We start from the raw sequence: 24,366 nt of genomic DNA on the forward strand, positions 1-24,366 counted from the left end.
ATTAAAATGCATAATGCACACAAATTAGAAGCACATACACGAAACTAAAGCAAGCAAGAAAGAAACAACAGCAATAAAAAAAGATAATAACATTAGAGTTAATCATCATGTACACACTTTAATAGTGTGTTTGAGGCGAGCTTATTGCCCCATGTATGTGCACTATTAGCTCTGATTAAACTCTAAGGAAAGTACTTTAAGAACACATAAAAATGTTAATGTGTATGGCACCTTTTACATTTTGGAAATTCTCATTGTCTATAGAAACAAAAATGCTTGATTAGATTACCATAACGATCAAATTTCTGGGGGTTTTCAGTTTTACTTGTAACCATAACGTCCCTTTAACAACGTTTTTTCAGTGAATATTACATGGACTGCGGTAGTGGCCCTGTAGTTATGGTTGAGTTGCTCAACTCATAGAAAGATAACTTTTTTGGCAGCTTATAACTTTGGTCCCCCTCGACGAATCCTGACCAAATTATGAAAACCAAGTATATGGCATTCTATGAATTTATTTGGTAAGTTTGGTGAGGTTTGTTCAATGGGGGGCAAAGTTATAGGGGGTCCCAAATGGAAAATAAATCTTTCTCACATCCACAGCCCAAACCGCTGGACATATTTTCACCAAATTTGTAGCAGGAGCGGAGGCTTTGTCCCGAAAGCTTTTTTTGGTAAATTTGGTGTAAATCCGTCCAGTAGTTTTCTTTAAAATTGGCAAAATGTAGGTCAACAAAAATGTGTGATATCTGGGTCCACGGACAGGACTCTGATTGGTCCGGAGGGTGGCCTGATGTCTGCAGAAACCCTGCACGCCCGCTGATTGGTTGGTGAAAGCGTGATGTGCATCATATTTTTCCGAAATGCCCACCATGTTCTATCCGCGCATAGCTGCAGCAGTCTGTAAGCAGTAATTTGGTGTTTGGAAGAGGTGCTGGGAAGGGTGAGGGAGTGAAAGAAAGATGATATGGGGCTATTTGTTTCGGTGGAAGAAAAGCATGCATGGCGCAGCAGTCCGTGGACACTGCGATAGTCCGCAGACAGGTCCTTTGGCAGGCAGCTTATCTGGTGACTGCAGGCAGGCTTTATTCATGTAGTGGAGTGGAATGTAGATGATATGAGGATGTTTGCATAGGTTCAAAAGTAGGCCATGTACCTGGGAATCTAGGCATTGGCACAACCAACACATCATAGTACAGCCATGCAACCAAGAATCTGGCCACAACCATTGTAATAGTTAGTGTTGGGTAGGCAGTTGGAGAAACACGTTTGGGTTATTTGGTGACTACAAGAGGGCTTGTGAGAGTAGTGGAGTGGAACCTAGATGATATGGTGATATTGGCATTGGTGGTCTATTTGGATGTCTGCAGATGGCATTTTAATTGGGAAGTTAAGGGCAAGTGGTGGTGTGGTAGTTTTGGCCAGTGGCCAGATTCTTGGATGCATGCCGGTATTATTTTGTGGTGGTTGAGGCCAGTGCCTAGATTTTTGGGTGCATGCCTGCAGTCTTTAAAGTCTGTGCTGCCAATGCCAACCAATGCATGAGGACAAACATTTTACATTTCCTTGTGATATTTGTTGCATGACATCAGGAGCAGCTGTGTCATGCCCATATAGCTCATGGATGAGCCTACATCTTTAAAAAGAAGACCAGTCCTAATGCTTTTTAAAATGTTAGCATAGGTGAGGTCGGTAGACTGACCCATATTTTGAGTTAGCTCTCTGTATTGGAAATGTTGCCAGAGATTTACACTTCCTATGCTGCCAAGTGTGTTGCGGCATTGTTTGTGTCCTCAAGGTTTTTAACTTAGGTTCAGTGTGTGTTTTTCTCCAAAGAGTTCTTCGTAGTCTGTTTTAAGGACTTCTTGTAATCTGAAGTGAATGAAAGCCAACATTCGATTGGAGACCAAGCTCACCTCATCTATTAGGAGCATTTTCATGTGCTTAGGAATTCTGCGTAGTTCAGTAGCAGCTTCTGCTGAAAGTTTGTAGTACTCTAATATGTTTTGGTGTTCTACTGGAAGGAGCAGTAGTCAGTGTAAAGTAAAACCTCCTATGTTGCAGACAGCTGAACCTGTGGGGGCTTTTACAACAGCTGAAAGTTTGTTTGTTAACTTTTGGAGGAATTTGCTGATGATTTTTATTAAGAATGTTGTGCTGAACCAGCTTCACCACTTATATAGAGGAGTCAGGGTTTCTAATTTTGACAGCTCTGCATTTTACTTTCATGCAGCAAACCATGTTCAATTTCTTTAGTCACTTCTAAGAAAATGCTAAGTTGCTCATCATTTAGTTTCTGCAGTGCCAAGTTTTCTTTGGATTGCTCATACTGATACATTGTGTTTTCTACTTCAGTCATAGATAATTATGCTTCATTTACTATGAGTGGCTCTCCAAGTGGTTTTTGGCTTCCTGTAACAGAAGGTGGACTTCCCTCAGGAGTGTCTTCATTTAGTTGTGCTTGAACTTCTTCCTCTTGTTGGCGTTCACTGTCCACCAACATGTTTTTGTATTGCTTGAAATTGACATGTTGTTATACTGCTTTCATTTGCATTGAAAGCAGCTTCAAATGAGTCAGAAGTGCCCAATTCATCATCTTCTTTTCTCCATGGTTTAAAAAGTTGAAGTAGGGACATGTAGTAAAGTTCTCTATGTTGAGGAGTTTTAAATGATAACTTCATATGATTCATTAAAAGTGTGATGAGTCTCCCTTCACAAGTTGAGACCATGCATTTTCCTATTTTTTCATCTGGTTCAACATTATTCTTGAGGAGAAATGTTGAGCTAGGTCGAATAGGCACATGTTTTCCAAATCAGTACATCTGTTTGGGTAGTATTTGTCTAATAAATTGTTATTCAAAATGTTCTGGCTATTGGGATCATGTTTGGCTATTGTCTCTATGTTTTGGTATAATTTGAACACTCTTGTTCTGGATGCAGCAGGACCAAGGCTTAGCCAGACTACTTGTTCCGATTTACCACATAAGGCCGTGCCTGTTAAATGGTCTGCAGATTCGTAGCATCCACATTCTCTACAGGAGATAATTTTTATGCAAAAGCTATGCAATTTGCGTGACAGTGTTTTGTCAGATGATATGTCATCCCAGTAATCTTTTGGCTCTGTTTTCTCAGATTTGGTTAGGTAGGCTGTGACAAATATTGCACCAGCAGTGGAATTGTCTGCAATATATTGTATATCTATGTTTGCATTCCACAAGAGGGCAATGATTGCATTGTAATTATTGATGTCCTTGAAGCTTTGTTTCTTTTAATGCAGTCTGTGTTTTTAGGCAATTTCCCTTTCACACTGTGCCTAACAGAAGACATGAAGATGTTTAGTTGTCCTTTTGCTGAAACTGGTTTAGGGAAACAAATGCTGCATTTGGTATAGTTTTACCTTTGTTTTTAAATTTGAGTCAGCAATATTTGCCACACTTATGTTTTTAGAAGCGTAAAATCTGTGTATGCAGCTCACTATGTGTGCTTTCTGAAAGGATGTCACAGGTTACATATTTGTGAATAAACTAACTGCAAAACAGTGGCATCACTGTCATACCCAAATGTAGGAGCATCTTTTATCCACAAAAGCATGTGGATATGTGGATATTCTTTTCTCCAAAAGAAGTGTTCCACTTCTCTGAGGGTAGGAAATGTTTTATTACAGATGAAATGCAGCATGCCAATAAAGCAGTGGTGAAAGTATCTTGATACATTTACAGAGTCAAGAGAACAGAGTTCTCCTGATATTTTTATGTCTATGCCGTCTTTGTATTGGTTTGCTATGCGTAGGCCTTTGTGCAAGTCCTCCCATGCATATTCTGCACAACTCAAAGTGACAAACCATGTGGGTGGCCCAAGGTTCCGTACATCAGCGTGCCATTGGAACCAGTATTCTTTTGTACCATGCATGTTTGCCAAGTGATATGTGATACTTACTGCACAACCTCATCATTTTCTTTTATCTTGTGAAGTAGTTGGGTAGCAGACAAACAATGGAAACTGTTTTCAATGTGTGTGCAACTCTGTAACATAGAGTTGCTAGTTCACTTCCAAACAGGAGGTGGAATATGTATTCAACATTTTGTCTGAATGTGGGGTCTTCAGAATAAATTCATAAAAGATCGGTATTCTAATGCTGTTAGATGTGTACATCTTTCATCATATCTTCCCCTTTTTCTTGTAGGAAAGAGTAGAGGAAAGGCTCATGCTTCTACACTTTCATCCCATATGCTGATTGGAAATCCTTTGGCTTATCGCATTTGATATGTTTCTAGTGTATCGTCTATGGTGTCGTTGAAGTATAGTGGTTGAATTGTATACTGCTCTAAAATATTAGATGCTATAGTAGGATCTACAAGGTCAAATTGGCCAGTTGGTGAGGTATCCTGAATTATTTTGGTGGTTTCCTTTAGGTTTTGTTCGATGTTTATTTCTGTCCAGTACTTATTGTTCTCCTTGAGATACTGTAGGGCTTCTCTAACCTTGTTTGACCCAGGAAGTACCAAAGGCCGATTAGATCGGCCCAGCTCTGAATATGAACGCATTCCATCTATGTGATCGGCCTTGAGCTGGACCTTCCTGTAGGAGTAACATACCCCTGGGCATCATGGCCAAACCAGCCTTTCGGTTGGGTCCAGGTTACAGGCTTTCATTGTGGCCTCAAGGGCCACAAAACACCATCAGGGACTCTCTTGGAGCCAGTCCTGATGCCTTTGGCACCAGGCTCATACTGTTATGTGAAGGACAACATTTGGATTGGGACTTCAGTTAACATGGAGGCACTCACATTGCTCAGTTCCAAAGAACTGAGCTAAGCGGTCTAGTGTGTCGGCTGGGACTACTTTACATGGAACTACTTTACTTGGGCTATATAATCTACACCTAAACAGCAGCACATTCTTCACGTTATTCTGCAGTTAGCAGCGTAATGCTCACCGTGTCCAGTTCTGATCTCCAGTGTTTCTTGCATCGTGCCACATGCTGAATCTTGTATCTGGAAGAAGAAGAACACCATTATTCAGCACTTACCTGTAAGTAGCAGCTTGGCTTTGGTCTTGAATCTTCCATCTTCAAACTACCATCAGCTGCTCACCTGAATACACACGATCTGGGAATTTTTCATCGGGATGTCGCATCCATCTTCGGAACACTGCAACAACCTGAAAAAGACAAAAAGAGACATTATTAGTGAGCGCTCGCTCACAGCCACGCAAGGAAAACAAAAACCACTTACCAGGTGTAGTCTCTCCTTGATCTCGGAACATCACAGCAGCCTGGAACATCATAACGACCTGAAAAGGAAGCGGCACAGGAACAGCTCAGCAAAAAGAAAAGGCAAGAAAGTGCTGCGCACTGCTCATTCACTTACCTTGCTGGGATTCACATCCTATACAGCATGGCTGCACCAAAACTCTCCAACTCATCTGAGGGAAAGAAACTAGAGACATTAATAACAACAAAAAGGCAAAAGAGGAAAAGGGCAAGATAAAAGACTGTAAAACAGTAGTACCTACCTCATCAAGCAAATCAGAGTCACAGCAGACCTGGACCCGAACACGGGGCAACGCACCTGTGAAGCAACTAGGTCGCAGAACGACCACACCTCCAAGGCGCCCCTGCACAGAGACGCAGGATGGAGAGCACACCATACCTAATATATAGGTGAGGAGAGAGATTAGACTTAAAGAAAAATTCGAGGCTGAAGGAGGTGGGAATCAATCCAAGAGAGACATTTAAGCCTTATATCCAGTTTTCCTGTATTACAGGCGCTATCCACATACATCACACTATCAAGGGAGAGGGTTTGAGATTGCTAATCTACCAGCCAGTTCTGACTGGTGTCCCCGTGGTTATCAGGTGAGCATAACAAGTGCACTCTGTTAGAGGGGCATAAACAATTGTTGGGTGTGTGCACATTATCTGATGTCCTTTGTACTACTTGTGGATAATTGGCCTCACCCCTTCCTCCTTGGTACAGTCCATGCATTGCATATGGGGAGTGTCTGCGCAGAGAAACTTCCAGCTTCTGCATGTGCACAATTCAATACAAATTCCAGGCTCGTGTTTGGCCCGTGTCCATAACTGGTATTTTCCGTGGCCCTGCTATGGAGTTGGAAGCAAAATTATTGAAAGCCCTCTTTATCTCAGTTCACTGGCTGTTTCATGTTTCTACATTTTTCGTTTGCTGCAAGCTGTTTGTTTCCAAAGACTGATCCAAGCACAAGGCACTCTCTTTGCAAGCGAATGCTCTTCCATTTAAAAAAATGCTGATAAATTGTGTAGTGTTTCACTATTTGTTTTATGGCAGTAAGCTCATCCCCAGAGTCTACTTGGCTGCACACTATTTGTATGCCTTGCTGTGTCCATTTCCTCCCACTAAACAGAACCTCCAGGACTGAGGGTGAAGGATACTAAAGGACAGTGGGGAGTCACATTCCTACCTCCCACTGTGAAGGAGGCCTCTTGGAACAGCTTCCTGGTGCTGGGCTGGGCGATGTCAGAGTCCCTAGTGATGTTTAGGACAGACCCATACTTCTGTAAGTGAGACATTGCTGCGTTGAAATCCATCTGACCTTTTGGGTCTTCGTCAAACTGTCAAATTAAATAAATGATGCTGTACCGGCTGTTCTACTCTCTGCTCATGGGGAGGTACTGACTGCATGCCAATTGTAGTGCCAGACTAAGATTTTTCCTAACAGCAATTTATTTGTAAACATGTGAATGTTCCTCCACCCTCCACCGCCTATATCAGTCACAACCCACAACCCCACCAGAGGTGTTGCCAGGATTGTCTAATAAGGGGGGACTGAAACTAATGTAGTTGGGCCCACCCCAGTGCCATTTACATCTGTAAATTCCCACACAGCGCTGCTGAGTGGGCATTTACAGATTTTGGGTGGGCCTTGTCTGCTCAGGCCCTACTCTATGTATGTGAACCCCTACAACCCTAAATCTTGCATCAAACCTGGTGGTGGTGTTGGTAGTGCCAGCAACAGCAGATGGCTTGGTGGCGGATGAGGTAGTGCTGACACCAGCAGATACGTGATGCTGTAAGTACTAGTGCTTGCACCTGTGGATGGCCTGGTGGATGTGTTGGTAGTGCTGTCGACAAGAGATTTCCTGGTGGTGGTGTTGGTAGTGTTGGTGACATCTGATGGCCTGGTGGTGATGTTGGTAGTGCCAGCACCAGCAGATGGCCTGGTGGTGGTTTTGGGATTGCTTTAGCCAGCAGATCCCCTGGTGGTGTTGTTTCTAGTGCTGATGCCAACAGCTGGCGTGGTGATGGTGTTGGTGGTGCTGATGCCAGCAGATGGCCTGGTGGTGGTAGTGACAGCAGATGGCCTGTGGGTGGTGTTGGTAGTGCTGGTGCCAGCAGATGGCCTGTTGGTGATAGTGACAGCAGATTACCTGGCATTGGTGTTGGTAGTGCTGATGGCAGAAGATGGCCTTGTGTTGGCAATAGTGACAGCAGATGACCTGGCGTTGGTGTTGGTAGTGCTGATGCCAGCAGATGGCCTGGTGGTGGTATTGGTAGTGCCAGCAAATGGCCTGTTGGTGGTGTTGGTAGTGCTGGTGACAGCTGATACTCGGGTGGTGCTGTTGGTAGTACTGGCCCCTGCAGCTGCCTGGTGGTGGTGTTGGTAGTGCTTGCAACAGCAGATGGCCTGGTGGTGGAGGTGATAGTGCTGGTGCCAGCAGCTGCCTGGTGGTGGAGGTGGTAGTGCTAATGCCAGCAGATGTGTGATGGTGTAGTAGACAGTAGTGCTTGAACTAGTAGATGTCCTTGTGGTAGTGTTGCTAGTGTTGGGGACAGCTGATGACCTAGTGGTGGTATTGGTAGTGCTGTTGACAGCAGATGACCTGGTGATGGTGTTGGTAGTGCTGGCGACAGCTGATGGCCTGGTGTTGGTTTTGGTAGTGTGGTTGCCAGCAGATGACCTGATGGTGGTGTTGGTAGTGTTGTTGACAGCTGATGGTCTGGTTTTGGTAGTGCTGTCACCAGCAGATGGCCTGGTGGTGGGAAAGTAGTGTTGGCGCCAGGACATGCATGATACATCGACATGTATGATACATGGAAATGCTCTATAGAGTCGATGAAAACATTTGGAGGAAGTGCTGACATTTTCATGCTGCCTCCAGTGCTAGGCTGTCAACATTCCATTTTATTTCTTTTCAGCGCCTGGTATAAACATCCTTTGGGCAGATTTTCCAAAACCAAAACGTGCGTGTTGCACGGGAAAAGATGAGGCTGAGCTACAAAAGTGCACGTCCCTGAGATGTGCCATCTCAAAAACACTGCACAGGGTGCAAAGCATGTGCGAAATGTCTGGATAGCATGCAAATCCAACAAATTAAGCACACAATAGGGGAGTGGCATCCAAAAAGGGTGCAAAATGAACCAAAACACAAACACTATGGAAAAAAGCACATGAACAGATGGCTTGGCAACTCTAACCACAGCCCACAACATACTATGTGAGTCAACCAATAGCAGCATGAGCGCTTCAGCAAAATGGGCTTGAGGCTGCTGCATTTCCTGATGAGCAGGGAAATAGGAAACGGTATGCAAGAAGATAACCCTATTCCAACTGTCACCAAAAGGCACTGTTTGCCACCACATTATACTGAAGATATTAAGAGAGTTGGAGGGGTAAGGGAGGGTTTAACACCACCTAGAATACCTCCAATTACCTGACATTTCTTCACCACAGGTTCCTTTAAGAGGGCCATTGGCATAACACAGGGATTACTCAAACCTCACAGTCAAGGGCATTGCACCAGGTCCTCACCATCATGGCCCAAGATGCCAGCACAAGGGCAGCCAGAGCAAGGGCATTGTATGACAGTGCCAGCTTCCCTGGGGTATGTGGTGCAATAGATTTTGCCCATGTGGCACTTGTACCATCCAGGCACACCGAACACTGTTACAGGAACAGACGAAACTGGCCTTCCATGAATGTAGATAAGATAGTGTGTTGTGACGGGGCATCCACCACAAATAACTACGCTCATACTGTCAGCCTGTCCAAGGGTGTTTATTAACTTTACAACAGACCATGTGACCGTCGTCAGCGTCAAAACTACAACCTTAGGGCCTAGGGTTCTTTTGAAAAGTTGCTGCTAGGGCTGTCCCTCTCTATATGTTTCCCATTTTGTTACCCCCTCGGAGGCGTATTTAGCAGGGATGTTAGCGCTCGCCAATGGTAAAACGTGTCTGCCTCTTTGCTGGCTCCTGTATAAGTGTTTTCCCTAAATTGGCAGCCAACTAACTCCTTAGGGATATTTGATATGTCTCTGACCTATTCCGCTTAGTAGTCATAGGGAGTTAGTCATGGTGCCTTCTTTCATCCAGTGTCACTCTTCCATCTATTACGTCTGTTCTCTCCTGACCCTTTTCTACACTGGTTTAACAGATGTTTTCATCCCACCACAGTGATATCCCCCCAAAATCCCACTCTGTCTTTCTACTGCCACCCTTTGATCTTACTTCTCTTCTTACTCCTGTTTCTCACTATCGATCTTACCTCCAACTACCTCTCTAGATCATCATGCAGTGTATTCTACTCATTCACTGTCAGTCTTTTACAGTGAAATACATACAATACACTGGGCCTCATTTACAAAGCGTTTTGCGATGGGATTGCACCATATCTGCCAACATGCCCTATTCCATTCATGCGACATCGTCATATCTTTGTTGTAGTCCTCGATGTCCCAACTATAAAGCCTGGACTACAACTCCCAGAATGCAAGGTAAAACCAGGTCTAGCATCTCCTGAATAGAATAGGACATATTGGCAAGTATGTTTTTATTGCTGCTAATTCTAGGATATAGGATCAAATATATAGTATGACTTGAAGTCATGGGTATATAGTAAATTGCCCCAATGTGAGTCTGTATGTCTGCAGGTTCTTTTGTGTATCATATGTTGCTGTGCCATGACTAGGCTTTTCTCCCTCCTTCTAGGAAATTGAAATCTTGGTTGTTTCTGCACTGTGGTCACTGTTTACTGTGAACTGTGTCCCATTAGGCTCTCTCCCACTCTTTAGGCCCCCACCCCTGCTCGGGGTACTGTTGTACTGTTGTTTATCTCCTGTCTGCTCTTCTGGTGTGTTCCCTACTGCCTGAACTCCACCACCCCCTGCGCCTCCAGCATTATGCGGCGCTGAGTTGTGTGTCTCCTTCTCATCTTTTCTCCCTCCTGCACTTTCCTCCTTGCACCCTCTATGATGCTTTCCCTCCCCAATCGTCTCTAACTGCTACTCTGTCTCCTATTCCATCCCTCTCATTAAGTCCAGAAGAAAGAAGTTCAAGAGGGACATCCCCAGGCCTCCCTATCGCTGATACTTACATCAGTGCTTCCTCCAGACAAACTCTCACCAATATCCTCTTTGTTGTTCCCTCACCAGACCTATGGACCCCTCATATGGTCTGAGTTCTCTCTCCTATCTCTTCTTCCCCCATTAATAATAGCATTCAGTGGAAGGTCCTCTTGGCCTCCTTCCACTCCTCCAAGACCATCATTAATGTCTATCTGAATGGCACCATCTTGGTCAATGGCCCTCAACCCAATCTCCTCCTTTTGATATGTGTCTTCCGTGCTTTATTAACTTCCTTCCTTCTCCTGCTACTCCTACTAGCACCTCTATGGCCCCTCTGCCACTGGCTACTATGCCACCTCCTTCTAACAACTCTGCCGACCCTTGGGCCATTCTACCACTGCCACAGGCCATACCTCAAGCCTGTACCCCACCATGGAAGTCTTTCACATGTGGTAACCTGCTGCACATCAAAACTCTCAACTCTTGCTCTGCTGTCAAACACTCCTGTGACATCTGCCGCTTTCTAGGAGGTGGAGTAGTTCTGATATTTCTGGAGTGGGTCCCTGCTTCTGTCATTCCTACACAGTGTTACTTCTCCTTTGAACCTTTGAGTGCCTGGTCTACAGACTCTCTATCTCCCCTGCCCTCTCTCTGACTGTGGCCACGATCTACAGGCCACCTGGCAAGGTTGCCCTCTTCCTCTCAGAATGGGCTGTCCTCTCCTCTTATCCTCTTGCCTCTACCTCTCAACTTCTTCTCCTTGGAGACCTCAACATCCACCTGGATGCTTCTAATCCCTCCTCTGGGCTCTTCCGCAACCTCTGCGACACACTCTCTCTTTCCATTCTACCCCCTGGCCTGACACACTCTGCAGAGCATACTTGGATGTTCTCATCACCTCATACATCCCCCTCTCAAACCCTCTCACCACTCCTCTCTCTTGGACTGACCACTTGCTGCTCTCCTCTCACCTGAAGCTCTCTGTCCCACAGGCTAAGACCTCCCGAGTACTGCCACCTTCCTTCTTGGTCATTTGGCCCATTAAGTGTGTGTGAGTGGAGCCTTTGTCGCTACTTTCTCCGCTCCTCGGATGATTCACACTCTGACACCATCCTCTCTAACCTGCATCTTTCTATCTCCAACACACTAGACGTCCTTGCCCCTGTCATGAGAATCTGTCTGAAGCCTACCTCCACACAAAACAAATCTTGCTTCTGTAACTTTGGGTTAGTGATCGCCTGGCATTGGGACCCAGAGTGCATGAGTTCAGAGGCATGTGAGAGAGCAAGCACTATATATACGTGAGAGGGTGGGTGTCCAAGCCATGCGGCAGTGTACAGGGGCTTCTTCAAAACACATGGCAGTTTTGGGGTTTCATCCATGCCTCTAAGCCACTCACCTTTGTCCTGTCTCACCAAAGTGAACTACACTTCCTTCTATCACAGTCCAAAGCTTGATCACCCTGGGCAAGAGCCACTTCCAGCACCTCCTTGGTGGCCTCAGGAAGACACCTCCACCTTCGGACCAAGAATCCAAGTACAGCCAGGTAAGAGAGCTGAGTGTCACCATTGCATGGATGCAGTGCTGTGGGTGCACTTTTTGGAGGTTCTAAGAATGACTTGACTTTTAACTTTGCAAGTTGATGCAAGGTTCTAGTGATGCATGGGTGTTGGTGTTCTAAGGCTGTTGAGTGTGCTGATATAAGCTGTTTTTCATATGACCTTAACTTAGTCAGCAACCCTTTTAATGTCAGTCTTTTTTCCGATCCAAGCAGATTCAAGTAACTGATAGGTCTACCCCCTTGTTGCTTACAATGCAAAATCTGAGTTAGTGCTTCTCTGATGGGGTACTTATGTCTAGTCTGTCATTCTATGTACTCACGTTTCTGTGGCTTACAGAGAAGTGCTACCCTATCCATGTTTCGTTTGGGCCTTAGCATGGCCATTGGTGGGTGAATGTGGACCTCTGCAGGTTTGCTTTATGTGTTTGTCTACTTCAGTGGAAGGGGCATATGTTTATGTCGAGGCATATGGTTGCAAATAGGTGTCTATTGAGGTGTATTCGAGAGGGCATGAGTGAGTGTTTTTTATGATGGTCTTCAAGAGAATGAGTATGTGCTCTCTTGACCTCCGCTCTTCCTTCACAGATGTTGCCCAATGCTGTTGTTGTCAACATACCATTCTTGTTCCTACCATTGTAAAAATGATCACTGTACCTATGTGTGGCCCAAGTACCCTAGACATGGACTGCTATTGTTATCTTCAAAATGACAATTGTTTATTATACTAACAGGGTGCAATGTTTTCACTCGCCACTAGCCATTGGCTAGTGATATTTGACTCTGGGAAAGTACAAAATGGTGTGCTGTGTGAATGTATACTATTGAAGTGGTAATTGACTTTTGTATGGCTGGCTAGCAGCTTGCAACCTGAATGCTGGCATCCTGTTATTAAATTAAGCTGGGGGACAAGAGGACCTTCTTCGAATACCCATGCTTTATTTGATCAATTCAAGCATGCTAAGGTTCCTGGGATATTACTATTTTTGTTGCATTTATGTTGCATTTCTAAGAAGGGGGAATGTGCCTAGGTCCTAAAATACTTTAAGATGGTCCTGTCTTATTACCTGTGCCTATGCTGCTCCTCTCACTCCATTCACACCCATTCTCATTAGTGGATTGGTCTAAAATTGTCAGGTTATTACACTGTGAATATCTTACATGGTAGAGTTTTTTTGATGCTTGAGGTCAATCGGTGTATATACTTTTTGAATACAATAACACATATGATGCTACTTTCGGGCTACCAGCCACAGAAAGTGTACATTGTTTTTTTCACTTGATTATGAAAGCTATAGTTGCCCAGGGGAACCTCTTGTGCACCCCATGTCCACTGTCTTCCATCAAGTGTATACTTGACACTTTGCAACATGTGTGTGCCTCTACCAACTAGACTTCTCCAAGCTAGAGCTGCCAAATTGAATTGTGTACAGGAAGGCATCAAATAGCCAAGTGAAAAGTGGCCTGTAGCTGTGTGTAATGTAAGGCAATTCAAGATTTATAGATGGGTCAGTTGGTTGAGGAGAAGTGAGGGTTTGGGATAAGTGAGGACTACTGCTGGTGTCTTTGTAATTGGTTGAACTGTTAGCCTACTGAGACATGGAAACTGGACAACTGAAATCAGCTGCAGTCGGTGGGGGGGAGGGATTGTAACACTTTTGTATGACCAACTTCTTTTCTCTCTGCATGTTTTTGAAACTAAACTACAGAGAACGGTGGCTGCGGATGTCTATGCACCCTACCAGATCAATGTACAGGCAAGTGTTGCAGATCATTGAAATCAACTTCCAGGTAAATCAGTGACTAGCTGGGTGTACCTACGATGTGGGCACCATGTGGTGACTTTTGAAGCAGAATGGTATACTTACTAGGAATCTGAGTTTATTATCAGCATTCTTCTTGCTCTCTGAATGTAAATACTTTTCTGAGGTCTGTTTCCTCCATATAAAATCATAATTTAGACAAGGGCTCACCACTAGATTAGGCATATGCAGTTTGTGCCTATCCAACCAGCCCATCGGAGTGGCTGATGGGGCAGTGAGTGCTCCACGCCCCTCCTTGCATTCCCCTGGGCAGCTGGATGGCAGCAAAATCCCTGCAGCATAGTCCCTTCAGCCATCTTTTGTTTGCAGGTGGACCCGGGCATTGTCTCCGTTATGTCCAATACCATATAGTAGGGCTTACCACTAGATTAGGCCCATGCAATTTTCGTCAATCCAACCTGCCCATCAGAGCTCTTGATGGAGCAGTGAGTCCTCCCCGCCCCTCCTTGCGTTCCCCTGGGCAGCTGGATGACTGCAAAGTCTCTGCAGCTGTCTTTCTTTTGCAGGTGGACCCGGGCATCATCTCCTTATGTCCAACACCATATACTAGGGCTTGCCACTAGATTAGGCCCATGCAGTTTGCTCTTATGCAACCCACCCATCAGAGCGCTTGATGGGGCAGTGAGTTCTCCCCCATCTAGGGCTCCCCGGGGCAGCTGGTTGATGGCAAAGTCTCTGCAGTAGTCTTTCTTTTGCAGGTGGACCCGGGCATTGTCTCAATACGTCCAACACCATATACTAGGGCTTGCCACTAGATTAGGCCCATGCAGTTTGCGTCTATCCAACCCGCCCATCAGAGCGCCTGATGGGACAGTGAGTTCCACCCACCCATCCTTGTGCTCCCCTGGGCAGCTGGTTGATGGCACAATCTCTGCAGATGTTTTTTCTCTTGCAGGTGGACCAGGCCTCATCTCCTCTACGTCCAACATCACCGATCAGAGCTCACCACTAGACTAGGACTCAACTGTGTTTAAATTAATGCATTTCTAAATATTTCACTTAACTACCGATTGACCCCAGTAATCTTAGTTTGATTTTCAGCAACTATGTTTCACTTTTAAATTTTAAAAGAAATTGTTTGGTGTTGGGTTTTGAGGGAAGTTGGAGGGAATGGGTGAGGGCGATTGAGGGAGGTCTGAGGGAATGGGTTTTGGGTATTGATGGTTGTGTGAGGGCTAATTACTCTGTTTCTCACTTGTTTTACCATACACAGTTACTTAATCTCTGCAAACTCCTACAGAGATTAGAACAACATATGCAGACACTCAATAGTCTCCCAATATGCTGTGGTTATGGTCCGCAAAAGGATTGTGCCCATTTCCCACCCCCATTTGGAGAGTGTGGTAGAGAGTGTGTGTTGTTATTTCATATAAGCTACGGTTATTGAGTATGGTGTGTAAAACATGTTTGCAGTCACCAAGCACTGAACAGAGCACTATGAAATTGTGCGCAGCACTTTGTGTACCATAGAAGGTTGTGTATATGTAGCTTAACAATGATGCCTCTTTTCAAGGCTTAATGTATTCCCTTGTCCACATTGACCCACATTTTGTAATGTAAGGTGGATGGTCTGAAGAAGGACATACACTGATATCTTCCATTATCAAGAATTTTATCGATTACCTGAAAAGGTATAAACACCTAACTCTCCCAAAACTATGGATTTACTATGCCTTACACAAAACGAACTAGGATGCTCGTCAGTTATTGGTCAGTCCAAAAGGAAGTTATGTTCTCCATCCAAAACCAATCTATTCTGTCCCCACCACTATCACCGGGCCCGCATTCAGGATGAAGAACTTTTCTTGTGTTGTCAGATTGGCTTCAGGCTTCTCTGCTTCTCTTTCTTTCGCTCAGTGTCTGCTCTGTGATGTGAGCGGGTCTGTGGTTTCGGCATCATTGCTGGACTTAATATTCCACTGACGCTCTATGACGCCACCACCTAAGGTTCGGTATCTTCATTGGAGTTCCTTTCCTCCAGCTTCTTCTGCTTTAAGCTTTTCTCGTGTCACATTCCCACGCTAGCATTCTTCCAGGTATTAACATTGCACGTTCCGGTCTCTCACAGCTGACTCGAAACTCCGGGCTTCTCTCTCCAATGGGACTCTTTCTATTTTATGACATGTTGCTGGGTCTTCCTCAGTAGAGCCTCATAGTCCTTTGACTATTTCCGGTGTGTTCTCAGTTACTCAGGCACTCTTCTTCTTCTCAGTATTACAAGAATACTTCTCTTTATGGTGAACCAATGGTTTTATTCCACCGTAACAAACAGTAGCTTGGTCTTCTTGTCTTCTTTGGATTGTAGCTGTTAATGGTGGGTTATAGGGGAGAATCTCCAGGTGTAGAGGTCCTGCTTGCCTCTACCCCTGGAGAAAAGCTATTGTAAGTGATGTTCCAAAGATCACACAATTTCAGTCAATGGCGTAATCTTGCATTCTAGTTCCAACCAGTTTTTTCTAAGAGACCAAATTCCTTGTTTTTTCCTATATGTTTTTATTAAGACACTAATACTAAACGGCTAGTCATGCTTTTTGCTGGCTCTCCCACTTTCATGAAATGGCCATGGGCAAATTCAAGAAGTTAAAGTTAATGTTCAAAGAATAAATCATTCCCCAAGCTATCTTACTTGCACGCTCCCCTGTCCTCCGGTCATCGTTTCCTGCCCTCCACATCCTCTTAGTCCACTCAGCTTATTCTTTTAGCTGCAGCACAACTGCTGCTGCCACTCCAGCCTCCATCCTGGGCCGCCATGGAAATGGAAGAAGGACTCAGCATGGAGCCCCACCTTCCGTCTCCATGGCTGCCATCTTAAGTTAATATTTTGTTTGAATGGGAAATATCACATTCATTCCAACAAAATACATTCTTATTAGCAACCTGGGTTTCCAGATTGGAAACCTGAGACACTACTGGCAATCCGGCAGACCAGATCAGGTGACAATGGCGCATATCGCCACACAATCTGGCCTTCCGGATCAGGTGTTATTGCCATATTACAGTCATGTTTCTGTAATGTATGTCTGGTCTGTAGTTTTTGAACAAAACAAAAATAGCACTTTCGGTTAGTGATTTTCAGGCAAAAGGTCAAAATGTCAAAACATCTCAAAATAGCTGTACATTTAATAGGAAAGTATGTGCCATGGCTTTGAGATGGCATCACACTTGTCTGTATCGGTCCCATGGTTTCAAAACAATTGCCAAAAACCCATTAAGAATTATTGTTATAAGGTCAAAGGTCAACAATAATTTCACTTGACTTAGATATCCAAACCCTCGGATAGTACATAGCAGACATTACTCATGGTTTCATTCTTTTATAAATCAGCTCAAGAGTTGTGAAAATGTAACCAAAAATCATATTTAGAATATTCTGAGATCAAAGGTCAAATTAAATGGCCACTCTGACTAGCTACTACATTTATGAGCTGGCACATACCATAATCTTTACAGTGATACCCCACCCATCCAAATCAAATAAATGGTTGCTGAGAAATTACAATAAACAGTTTGCTAATTTGCTATGCACCATGCCTTACTTGATACATAGAAGACAAAGTACATAACATGACCATTCCAACAACACCTCTTGTGTGTAAATGTTCTACATGGTAGCAGAGCAAAAACGCTTTTAGTTGAATGATTTAGAGGTCAAAGGTCAAATCCCAAAGCATCACAAACTCAAATGTACCATGGGTTTGAGATGAAACCACATTTGTCTATATCGAACCCAGTTACAAAGTAATTGCAAAACACGCATTCAGAATGATTGTTCTCAGGGTCAAAGGTCAACGATAATATCCACTTGACTTATATATCCAATACATGTGATAATACATACCAATACATTATGTTGGCTTCACAATTTTCTAAAACTGTTCAAGAGTTGTTATAACAACACAAATCATATTTACAATCCTTTTTTCTGAGGTCAAAGGTTAAACAAAAAGGCCACTTTGACTATCTGCCCCATTGATGAGTAGCACATACCATGTCCATTACAGTGATACCGCACACATCTAAATCAAATGAATGGTTGCTAAGAAATTAGAAAACTACTTTGGAATTGCTCAGTCTAAGGTCAAAGGTCAAATGTCATACCCCCTTACACCCTACTTGATGCATACAAGACAAAGTACCCAGCATTGACTGTTCCATTAACACCTCTCTTATATAAATGTGCTAAATGGTAGCACAGCAACAACAAAAACAATTTTGGGCTGGGAGATTCTGAAGGTCAAAGGTCAAATAACAAATCCCAATGCCTTATCTGATCCATAAATTAAAAAGCACAAATCAGGACTTTCGAAGAGACACCTCACTTGTCAAATTTGGTCCCACGGTTGAACAACAATTAACAAAAAGCATTTGCACTTGATTATTGTGAGGTCAAAGGCCAAATGTCATAAACTCTCAACATATAAGACAAATGTATTTTGGAGAACATGTCATTAATTTTCAAAATGCACTTCAATAAATACAAACAGGGTTACAAAGATATGATGACAAAAACAATTAATGTAGTGCATTTTAAGGTCAAAGGTCAGATCAAAGGTCAGATACAAAGGCTCAGTGACCCATTGGCTCACATAGAGAGATAACACAACCAAAAATTGTCTGATGACTAAACATGCATACCAGAATAAACCAGTTCCAGTTCTGCAATAGATATTCTTGCAGCGAAAATGGCAAGGGAAATTAACAATGTCGGCCATTTTGAAATGTATGTAAGACTACCCAGAACCACTGAAAATATTTATTTTCCTTTGCCTCATATTGCTACTAATTAAAACCTGTTTTCCCTAATGATGCTTCTAAATTCCTTTTTTCATAATATTTGTGGATTGGAATAAAAGTTTACATTTGACACTCATGGGATGCACTAAGATTTGCCCCAAAAAATAAATAAATAAAATAAAACATGAAACTTCGGGTTTTTGTCTGAGCAGCAAACATAATATACTTGAAAGTTGTCCATCTACTTACTGAAAAAAAATTGTTTTCTGAAAGTGCTAACTTTGTTATCCGTGATATGTACTATTTACAGTGATATGTGTACACCATATAGAATTATGGCATGTGACCTCAGGGGGTGACACAGACATGTGCTTTTTGGCTCTTTTTATAGAGAAAAATGTACTGAAACAAAAAAAATGTATGGGTATCCTATAGTACAGTATCCTATAGCATTATCGATTTCTAGTGAGCTACAGCAGTTTGAGTTGAAACCGCTAAGAACCAGAGAAAACAGCATGACAGCATGAATGTTTTCCAATGGGTACTAATAGGGTTAAGTCTACTAGTTGTTGCCAAATTCTTTTATCTTTCGTTAGTACACCATTTACTAGGATAATCAAAGATTGATGTATTGGCCGTTGTACTTTCTTTAATATCTAATGGCAAATAAACTACTTTGCCACACAAGCCTTTTATAAATTCAGAAGGAGGCAATTTGGCTGTTTTGGGTTGAAGGTGTATTATAGCTGGAATGGGTATACTGTTTGGAGTATAATGCTCTCATACAAATTAAGCTGTTCGAGAGGTTTTGGAAGTGGGAATATTCCCAAGTTATTAGGTTATTAACAAGCTTTGCATTGTAGTATGTGCAAAGTATTGATGGGTTAGGAATGCTGTATTTGGTTTCTGCTATAAAATAGAGAGCTAATTGGAACCATTTGGATTCCTCATTGTCTTCTATCTTGTAAGTTATATCTACAGTTTTGGTGCTCTCTTTATAAAACGGTCTGCGACAACACACACATGCTTGGTTTGGTACTTAAGCAGATGTCCTTTTAGACTTTGCTATTTCTTTTTTGTACATGTTTATTAGAAGATTGGCATGTGTAAGGTTTTCACTACTCTTCTCTAAAGTTACTGGATTTTCTAAGTGATCTTCACGTCCAAAATATATATATATATATATATATGTTGAAAGAGTTCTTTGGCTGGGCCATGTAGGAGAATGTTACTAAAATGTTGCTATTCTAAAGCACGTCTTTTTTCATAGTACAGTCTCTGGACAAGATTCCGTATAGTGGAATGGTGTGTTGCTAAAATTTTGATGTGGTGGAAGGTGCTTTTGCAAGCAGTTCCTGAAATGCAGGCTAATGAATGACCTCACAGTCCAGTGTAATTGCACACTGGACAGGAGTCCATGGTTTGTAAAGTTGTTATTCTAATGTTCTCTTTTACTTTGACATAGAGGTTGTGGAATTAGCGTAAAGATTTGAAGGATTGTTTCCGTATGTTACACATTGAGGGGCAGGGTCATTTGTAGACTGGGTGGATTGGTTTGGTGGAATAAAGAGTTGATTGTAAGTTTGTTGAGGACATTTTTTCAATGAGGGTTTCTTGTGCCATAATGGCGTTGTTTACCATTTCATACCCTTGGGCACTACTGTGTATGGCAATTGGGTTTTTCTGCTCTTGTTTATATGCCTCCTCATTGAAATATGGCTCTGTGTTGCTTGTGTGACTCCATTCACCTGCACATAAGTTTGCAAAGGTATCTAAGTTGACATTGTGTATGTTTAGAAGCACTTTTTGTAGTTCACTGAGTCATTTTGTTAGTGGTTTCATTCTGGTTAAAATTAATATAAACTTTGCCACCAGGGGGCGCACGGATGAACCCAGCCTCTGTGTGGGCTCCTGGACCCAGGGTCTCTGAAGTAGCTTGAGCCCCCACTAAGTGACCTCCACCCTGGAAAAGTTTGATTGTAGGGGTGTAGGAATACTTCCCCCCCACTCCGAGCGAAAGAGCGAGGAAAATCTGAGCGGGATTCATGTTGAATCAGGAAGGTGAAGTTTGCCACACTACAGCACCACCCTGGTAGTGGGTAACAAAAACAAAAGCAACCTGTAATCCACGTGGGCCGTGAAACCCAGAACAACTGAAGACACTCCACGAAAACACTTGTGGCTCTATTTGTGGGGCTGGGAGCAGATGCTGCTCTCCCCCCTACATGCTACGATCAGAGTCCACGGCGCTAAGGGACACACTCGGCTGAATCCGGAAGACCGCCGTGAAGGAGGCCGCTGCCAGAGTGGGTGCCCCGGACCGGCACAGACAGTTTTTCTACTGGAGCCCCCCCACCAGTTTGTGTCCCCGCAGGTATTGCCTACCACCTCACACGACCCACTGCAGCACACTGAGAGGACCGGCGCAGAGGACAAGGCAGACCCACGTCCTTGCAACGACAGTCTCGGAATACTGGCTACCAAGACCGCCCGGCATCATCAGAGCCGCCGGTAAGAAGATATTTAACTCTCTGTGATCACAGCCCCCCCAAGCCCAAGGGTGTCACCAGATAATGCGCGTGAGCCAGACAGACTAGAGCGCACACACTGCAGCTCACCTGTGATGCGGTCACAACTCCGATCCCTGGGCCTACTGGGGGCATTGGTGTCTCCACCGTTACTGCGCCACACACATGTGGCATTCAATGGAGACAGACTCTCGAGTGGAAACAGGAAGAGCGGTGAACCGAAGTGAAGGGAAGCTGTCGTTCACGTAGAGAACGCTGTAGTCCTATACCTTCCCTGGGGGAATTCTCATACATATTAGGGCTTTGATGTTAGACGTCTCACTGCTGGGCAATAAAGGGTGCAACTCTGATCAACTTAATGCACGGAACCCCAGGCACTGAAGGAAGCTACGGGGACCCACCTCAACCCAACTTTGACAGGTATCACATCCTCAGGGGAGTTCAGACGCACCCTCGACCAGCCCGATAGAACTAATTAACACCCCATCCACAAATTTCATCAGGGGTCTCCTGATCACCCAATAGTGAACAGGGGAGTCAAGATAAGACCCAACTCCCCACGTGGGTGCTGTCTGGAAGGCGACACACTTCTGGAATCAGCCTGCAGACATCCACTTGGACAACTGAAACTGCCCCGGGCCAGATACTCATACAGACCCCCATGGCAGGTCAGAAGTGAACTCGAGACACTGGAACAGAGGGGTTAGCCTCAAGGCCTGCACATACAGCGAGGTGTGAAACCCCAGCTGAGGTGGATTGGCCTCCTAGTGACACACTAACAGGCCCAGAGTGCACAGGCTGCGATTTAGGAAACAACCTCCTGCAATAAGGCAGGGGTGCAATGAGGGATATACCGAAGAAACATTAGAGGGTTGGGCCCCTGATATCGGGCGTGTGCCCTCCTCCTGGTGCAAGCGTTGAGTCAGAAGACGGAACTCCCCCTAAGGCACACAAGAGGTGTGTTGAACCCCCAGCTCACGAAGGCCTACCTAGGACCCTGGGAACGTCTTGAACTCAAGCCTATCAGAGCTCAGTCCCTGAGCATAATCCCTCCCCCACTACCGAACGGCTCCAAAACCCCTGCATAAGACCCCAGCCCAACCATCCATACCCCTAACTACCTTCTAATAGCTTGAACTCCAGTTGGACCGAACATGGATCAATCACACCAATTGTACCTTGGCCCCACGCAGAGCATTCTCTCGTGGAGGACATGGCTCACGACTAACACTTCACAGCTCACCAGCCCCAAGTGGAATTCTTGCCTACTATGCCCGCTGCCCCTATCGCCTCTGCTGACATTTGAGACCAACCCTCGCGCACAGCACGAACCACACGGCTACGTCGCTGTCTAGAGTGCGGGTCACAGCTGAACTCTACCGCCACACAAGGGCTCTCCTGGCCAACGGAACAGTCTGAAGCGGGTGAGACAGTGAGGGCGGCCTTTGCACGGTGGGCAGAAGGTGAACCCATAATTAACGACAAAGTGAACGTTGGTTAGTGAAACAGGGAGAATTCACCCCTCTGAGAACCTAATTTCCTTGTGGCACACAAACTGTTACTGGATTCATTCTGAAGTGCACCTGAATGCAGTCCCTCACGACCACGGTCAGGGAGTTCATACTTACCCACGGCCACGGAAACGGGGAAGACCTTAAGTGGATATAGAAAGACAACAACATTGGGTACAACCTAGGAGAAAGAATATACTCTCTACAGGCGTCCCCCCCACACGAGGAATTCTTCTAGCCCCCTCAAGTTACAAGGAGGACCAAGCTCCACTCTCATTCGGGACCGCTCCTCTTGGGATGGTGTGCATAGATCTGCTCGATCACAGAGGAAGCCCCCCGACCAGTCCTATGACAATGTGCTGATATTGGCCTCCCACCCCGACGAAACAAACCCTACCACTCCAAACAGCCTGGTACCAGCTCTCAATTGCTCCGTTGAACGGTGCAATGCGCCTTGCCCCAACCCACTGATGCTCAAGCCCACTGTAAAGAATTACCCAGGCTCCACAATGGAACCGGATGTACCAAGGCGTTGGGCCCTCCCAGAAAACAAAGAGGCGTGTGCCTCCATTGTGCTAACATATCAAACAACTAAGAACGGAAGAAGAGAACTGCCAGACAAGAAAAGAGAGTAATCGCGCCCCACACACGGATCGCCACTGCAGGAGACCCACCCAGACAACGATACACCTACGAAACAGTCAATTATACTGGTGCAAGGGTAGTGGCAGGCAGTGGTCCCGGCCCATGGACTTTCATGTGGGCGCTCTGGCAGAGGAGCCATTGAGCGCGTGCACATGCATAAGCGGTCTGCTGCTTGGAAGCGTGGTCACCCCAAGTAGCCTTCCCACGGGGATCGAGAGCGAGGCGAGGTCTGTGCCCATCCATGCTCGGAAAAAGCAGTCAGCACCTCGCTTCTACGTGCTGATTACTGTGGGGCCTCTGAGGGAGTCCTGCACCTACCGGAGACATGACAGGAGGCAGCATTAGAAGCCTGTCTTCACTGTACTGCGGCCCTGCTGACATACATGGCAATTGTCAGTGCGCGGGCTACACCACCTCCGACGTCTGCCGTGTGCGCTGAGTGCGAGCGGTCTGAATGCACAGCTGGGGGTAGTACCCTATAATGCTTGTGGACTACATAGGTGGTAAGTGGGCAGGGCCAAACACACACGCTGACATCCTCACAGGCACAGAACAGAGACAAACCTGGGGCCCTGTCACATAACAGACACATATATTGAGCGGACATATGGTGGGAACGGGACATAATACCCTCCTGGAGTACCACTAAGAATGTAAACAAGTGCAAACCCAAAGCACTCCGGGGATCCAGAGAGCACGTCAAAAGGCAACAAGAACCGTTAAGAACCATGTCAATTGGCCTAAGAGCTCCAAGCGGTGAAGGAGGAATACACTTTGGTGAAGAAGATAACTACACTGCTTCCGAGTGGCACTGACTGCCCCCACAGGAGCAGCGCGGATGCCAGGGGCTAGAGGAAGGAGCGGCCAGTCAAAATTGAGAACACAGAGTAAAAACTCAAGTGGGCCAACTTGAAAAGTGCTGGGGTCAGAGTCGACGTATGGAGAGCGATTGCCCTCCCCTTCTTCTGGAACGACCCAACCACACAATGGCAGCATCACCAAATACTATGGCGTCAGATGAAGAGGAACTCCTAATTTGTCTGAAGGGGATGGAAGCCAGACCTACGAACACATTCCACAACCAGCTGGAACAGATGAAGGAGGACTGAAATCTTCTCTCCAGTAGGTAAGCAGAGAAATGGCAGAATAGATATAGTTGAAAATGACTTATCAAATGTAGCAGAAAAATCTAACCAGAAGAGCGTCCTCCTGGATCAGCTAAATAAGGCAACATACCAACTTGG

Source organism: Ambystoma mexicanum, chromosome 2q (assembly GCF_040938575.1).
Source record: "Ambystoma mexicanum isolate Mex_15411 chromosome 2q, UKY_AmexF1_1, whole genome shotgun sequence".
Taxonomy (NCBI): domain Eukaryota; kingdom Metazoa; phylum Chordata; class Amphibia; order Caudata; family Ambystomatidae; genus Ambystoma; species Ambystoma mexicanum.